The sequence below is a fragment of the Primulina huaijiensis genome, chromosome 8 (assembly GCF_012295235.1).
Source record: "Primulina huaijiensis isolate GDHJ02 chromosome 8, ASM1229523v2, whole genome shotgun sequence".
Classification (NCBI taxonomy): Eukaryota; Viridiplantae; Streptophyta; class Magnoliopsida; order Lamiales; family Gesneriaceae; genus Primulina; species Primulina huaijiensis.
Genome location: NC_133313.1, coordinates 7,418,638 through 7,424,984, shown reverse-complemented (window position 1 = coordinate 7,424,984; position 6,347 = coordinate 7,418,638).

The window sequence follows — 6,347 nt, the reverse complement described above, 5'->3', positions numbered from 1 at the left end:
ATATATAAGCATTTAAACGATTCAAGAGAATGACTTAAAAGCCCAAGGGATTGGCGAAGAGGTCGGATTTTTGGACTAATCTTATGTACCTAAAAGCCCAATCAAATCAAAAGGTTAAAATTAGAGGGAACCTTTCCTGGAATCCTCGAATTTATTTCAGTTGGGTGGGTTGCGGAGGAGTGAAATTCGTGGAATTTTCAAGAAAGAGGCCTTGCTTGTTTAAAGCTTTCCGGCAGTTGAGTCGTGCTTGATCTTTAATGTTCTTTTCTTTTTCACAGACATTTGTGACTCTAAGTTGATTTTTAAAATATATTTCATGTTTCAGATATATTTCAATTCAAAAATTAATAAGCCAAAATCAGGGATTGAAATTATGAAAATATAATTTATCATTCAACGATAAATATAAATATATAATCAAATCTTATTATATCAAATCAATATAGTATTACTGGAAAAATTGTTAACGTATCGTTTTTTCGCACCCGAAATGCAACAGAAATTTTGTAATTTGACAACCAAAGCACCTTCAGTGTCTTATTATTCTAAATATACTCATAGAGTGTTTATTGAAAATTTACTTAACTATCCCCGGTTTTAAGCGGAACTAACTCTTATTGTAAATTAATACGAATGATCGATTTGATATAACGTCGTTCTTCAATCTCTGAATTAAGTCACAATTGATCACTTGTATTCATCTTCAAATTTGTACTAGAAATCTCGAAGAAATTGTGCGTTGAGATTCATGACCGAAAGGCGACGGAACCACGACGACGTATGGTGTGAGCGGCGGTGTTCAGAGGTTTTTACCTAGTAAAAAACCTCAATTGAATTTTACTTGGTTAAAACTCTGACTAGCAGTTTCTAGCTTGTCAAAATCACTACTAAGTTTTTTTAGGATCTAAAAAGTATTCCTACTAGTTTGAGCAAGTTGGATTCTCCAATCCTATTGATCTAATAATTGATGATCGTGGTTTTATCATAATCTCAGTCAACGATCAGAAATCTCCGAAAGCACGAGAGTACAAAAATCACTATTATGATGCAAAATGAAAATTCGAATATCAAAATTTTGATTTATTCATTTTTTCCAGCTACAAATTTTTGAAATATTTCAAAAAATTTTGGCAGTTTCACTTTAACAAGAAATTTAGTAGTTGTGTCAACTCTTACAGCTTTAAAATATGCAATCCACTTATAAACACCTTTATAAGCCATATGTTTAATCTCGAGCGAACTATAATCACCAAATTTACCTCTTTGAATTTGATTATCTTAGCGAGAACATAAAATAATATTTGTGTGATACTCAATAGTTCAGGGATACAACTAAATGTGGGTTCACAACTCATGTGATCTAAGATAACATTTATCTCTTATACGAGCTTACCCTTATTAGCCTCATTCTATGCATCAACCCCTTGATCACAAGAACGTCAGAACTCCGTTCTGATTGCACCCATCAGTTCTTGATAAGAGCGTCTAGTAGCATTGTCTCATTATCCCTTAGGTATCAAATATAGTTTTTGCAAGAACCAGTAGGTTATAGTTGGTAAAATGTCTACTGCTAAAATACTATTGATTTTTTTTATTTTTAAAGTAAGCCTTGGCCGAAATATACATACATACATAAAATCTAAAAGGTTTGACCAACGGAAACGTTTACTGTTTGAAGTAAAACAACAGTACAATACTAAAAACCTTCCAAACCTCAAAGTATAAAAATCACAAAGGTTTTGAAATATTGTTTAACCATATCCCTCATAAAATCATGAAATGAGGAAGAAACGCAAGGTCGTCGTGCTTCCAGTGCGCCACCAGCTCAATCCACTTAGCCCTCAGCACCTCCAGTCTCCTCATCAACATGATCACCTGCATCAGTTACACCTATTGAGTCTAAAGACTCAACACACCAGAACCGTTATATCAAAGTACATATACATATCAAGCAATAATGAAAAGTACTGTAATCAAAATAACTTTCATGATAATTCTAAAGCATGTCCATATACATAACCATGACATAAAACATAAACATATTCAAATAATGTCATCATAAATATATTCGTTTTTCCTTTATTGAATTCGGATAATTAACTATGACATTCGTATCAGCTGCTCTTCGATGGATCCATCTACGTATAACCATGGTATCAGGCGACGAGGACATCAACGATACTCTCACCTGTCAACTGAGCCTTGACCTTACATGTTTCATATTCGTGTTCGTATTAGTCACAACCAAGTCATCTCCTTCAAACATGTCATCATATTCACCACTTAATAAAATTTCATGCATATACATAAATTTTTTTGAAAATAAGCATGCAACGTATTTCAGCATTTTCCTAAAAATTCCATATTCATATCAAGTAAACATTTGAAACATGCATTACCAGATGTCAGGGCACATGTTCTGAAACCCTAGTTTGACCATTTGACCACCCCAGAACCTTAAAAATTCGAACAAAATCTATCCAAACTTATTAAAATATCTTAAATCATACTTATAATCATTTCTTAGACGTAAACTCGAGCCCATGTTATACATTCTATAATTCGTTTTAAAATTTGAACCGGAGTCCCGATTTTAATCCGAAACACAACCAAACTTTCCCAAACTTTAACCATGACTTAACCACACAAGACCAGTCCATAAACAGCCTAATTCAAACCGCTTAAGACCATCGAACATGACTGGACAATTGCTGGAATTTCTGCACAAAGGTGGCCGAAACCCTAGCATTTCCCTAGCCTCAAACTCTCAACCCTAGACCAAACCAGCTTGGACCAGACCTTAACCAGCCCTTTATAGCCCACCACTGGACCCTCCTAGACATACCTAGTCATGGTCCTCAGCCCCATGCATGTGAACATGCATGAACTACCTGAAGCAAACCAAAACCTAACCAAACCAACCCTAACTCATTCGATCTATCCCTAGGCCGTGACTAGCCGTTCAGGAGCCATCATGGGCCACGAATCAAACCCACTAGGGTCTAATCCGAGGCCTAGAACGACCCTTGCCCCGCTGCTCCTTTCTAAACCTGATTGAGACCCAAAGTGGAGCCAACCAAGTAGATCCATCGACAACCTACAAGCGTTTACTCCAGATCCGATCTTTACATCTGGAAACCTTCAAACTTGCTGAAAAATCATCCTTAACCCTTGAGCCATGGCAGCCCCTTCAATACAAGTCAAAGACGTGAGTTTCATGACAAGGAAAAATCCATATTTTCGTGTAAAAACCATGCAAAACCGATTCATATCAGTAGATCTAGTAACTACTATACAAAATCATTCAAAATACATATCATGATGTGATAGATGAGAAAAGAAGGTGTAGGGCATAACTTGGTGAAGAAATTTTCGAAAAAAAACCAACCAACGGAGCGAGGGACGAACACAGGAGGGACGAGACGATGATCTTACTGAAATCTCCTTGGCAAAGAGTCGAAAATTTCTGGTGTGAGAGCGTGAGAGGTGCGGCCGAGAGGGAGTGAGAAGGAGCTAGGGTTTGAATGGGTTTTAATAATAAAATGTGTGACTATTGGGCCTAGGTTTTAAAAATAATGAGGTGTAGTGGGCTTGGCCAAAAAATCTACTAACACAAGCCCATTAGGCCCAAAAACACGCACGCAAAATATGTCATTTTTGTAACGCCGAAAAGCCGAACACACTAACCACATGCATGCATGAAAATTTATTTGAAATTAATTTAAAATTAGTGGTCTAGAGGTATGTTTAAGTATTGGCCTTATTTATTAGTTATTTAACTGAATGTTATAAATGTGAACCTTTTGTAGTCGAATACGCGATGTACGGTAAAGACGAGAGAACCGGGGACGATTTTGATAAGGTTTCTTGTAACGATCATAAGCCATTAGGCTGAACCAACATGGGCCTCGGCCCATCCTCATGAACCACTACTGTTCATGCACTAGTAGAAAATAAATTTTTTTACTTCGTTCTTCAATTTCAAATTCCGAAGTAGTAGATAGTTATCGACTTCGGTTATATAACTGACAAAGTAATAGACTATTTTAGACTTTGTATGTTAAAAACACGGGCTTCACTTTAAATTTGAAGTGTTATTTTACTTCGACAAAAACTGTTTGATGAAGTAATATGTTAACAATTTTTTTTTTTAAATCCTAACTCCTGAAGTAAAATAGTGAACCGTCCATTTTTTGTTTTTAATTACCATTTCAAATTAACAAATTTTTACATATCGTCTCTTTCATTTCATACTATCTCCTGATCCCTGTTTTGAAGAACCCTAACCGGATCTTCCAGATTGTTTCTTAGCTTTGCTGCTTCATTTTGGTTTTATTCGTTCTTAGACTTAGATACTTTCTGATGCCTTCATTGGTCCAAATTTGCTGCTCCATCGCGTTTTTTGTGCAGATTTCGATTTTAAGTTATTGAGTTCTTCTATTCTGATTTCTATGGACTCTATTACGTGAAGGGGTAGTTCTTTTAGTGTTTCTACGTACTGATTCTTCTACCATTCACTGATATAGCACCTGGGTTCTGGTTTGCGCAGTGGACCATTCTAGGGTTCGTTATTTGCGTGTTTATGTTTTCCTTGGTTTCTGGTTGGTTTTGTTGGGATACTGTAGTGTGGTTGAGCTTGTTGTGGTGGTATTTTTTCATCTTGAGGCTGGTTTATAATTAACATTGCTTTCAGACTCGTACAGCTCACTTAGTGCGTTGTAGGTGTTTGATTATTTTCGTCAATGAGTAAGAAGATTGCATGGTCCATTTCTTGGCATTCATCTTCTGATATTTGATCTTGAAGTTATTATGTAACCTCCCGAAAATTTGAAGTTCCATGTGAACCACATGCATGCAAGTTATCAAATTTTTTTTTGTATTTTATTAAATTGTTTTAATGCATTAAATGGATGATTATTGCATGATTATGTGTTTTAATTCATGGTTTATTAAATTTTAATTCATAAGGACTTTTAGTAGTTTTGTGCTCGAACGAGGAACGAAGACCGAGGATAATTAAGGAAATTTTTTTCATTAATTAATTAGTTTTAATTATTTAATATATGGTGCATTTAAGTGTGATATTCGAAAATGGGCCTTGGTGGAATATTTTTACTCGTCGGGTCATAATTTACACCAATAGTAAATTTTAACAAGTCGGGGGAATTTTTGAGAACTCGGGCAATATTTTCAAAAGCGTACATAAACGAAATATTTTTGGGAGTGTTATTGGGCTTGACAAGTTTATTTTATTGCTTAATGGGCCTAAAACCATTTTAATCCCTTTATTTTAATTAAGGGCCCATTAGCACCCTAAATTATGATTTAAATACCTCATCAATAAACCCTAACCCTAATCAAAACTTGTTGCCGCCCCTCCCCTTCAGCAGAAGCTGCTGTTCGAATTTTCCAGCAGCTCCAACCCTCGAAAACCCCCTTGGTTTTACAAATAAATTCCTTTCCGTCTCTCTGGTGCACGTCCTACGCGATTGTATCAAGTTATCAAGCGTATTATACGTAAAGGCACGCACTATACCTCGTTTTTCTCATCATTCACATCAATATATGTTTTTTTTGTATATTTTTTCATGAGTAACCATCAATCTATCTTGTGGTGTTGATTTTATGCAATTCTTGCACGAAAATATGCATACGTTTGCATGTAACTTATGTTTTCATGGTGCTTTTGCAAGGGGGCTGCTAGGGCTAGGTGTCAAGGCGTCAAAGCGCTGGAGTCACGAGCTGGTCGGGTCTTGGTGAGGGCCGATCGAGTTTAGGGTATTCATGTGTTGTATGAGACTAGTTCGGGCTTTGGGAGGAGTATCGGCTATTGGGGAGTTGAACCGAGCCACGGTACAAATCCTAAGGGGTCTGAGACGTGGTCTTAGATGGCTCAACCACGGCTGGTCACAACCAAGGAGTCTGTCGAGGCGCATGAAATGAGAAAGGTCAGGTTTTGGCTTGTTTTCGGGTAGCTCATGCGCGTCCACGTGCATTGTGCTGTAGGCGTGGTTTGATGGCCCATGAGTGGTTTCTTGGCTCGGTCTTAGTCCTAGGGTGTTGAGTTGAGGGATGGACATGTCCAACTAGGGTTGCGACTCGTGCGCGCTGGAAATTTCCAGCAATATTTAGGCGTTGTTCGTAGGTCCTAAGGGGTCTGGAACGAGTGGTTTAGGGGCTGGTTGTGTAGGTTTGAGTCACGGTTTAAGTTGGGAAAATTTGGTTAAGTTTCGGGTTGATTCGGGTTAAAACTGAGACCCCGATCCAAGTTCTAAAATGAATCGTATAAGTTTTGAAACACACTCAACTTTTTGTCTAAGAAATGCTTATTAATATACTTTGAGGTG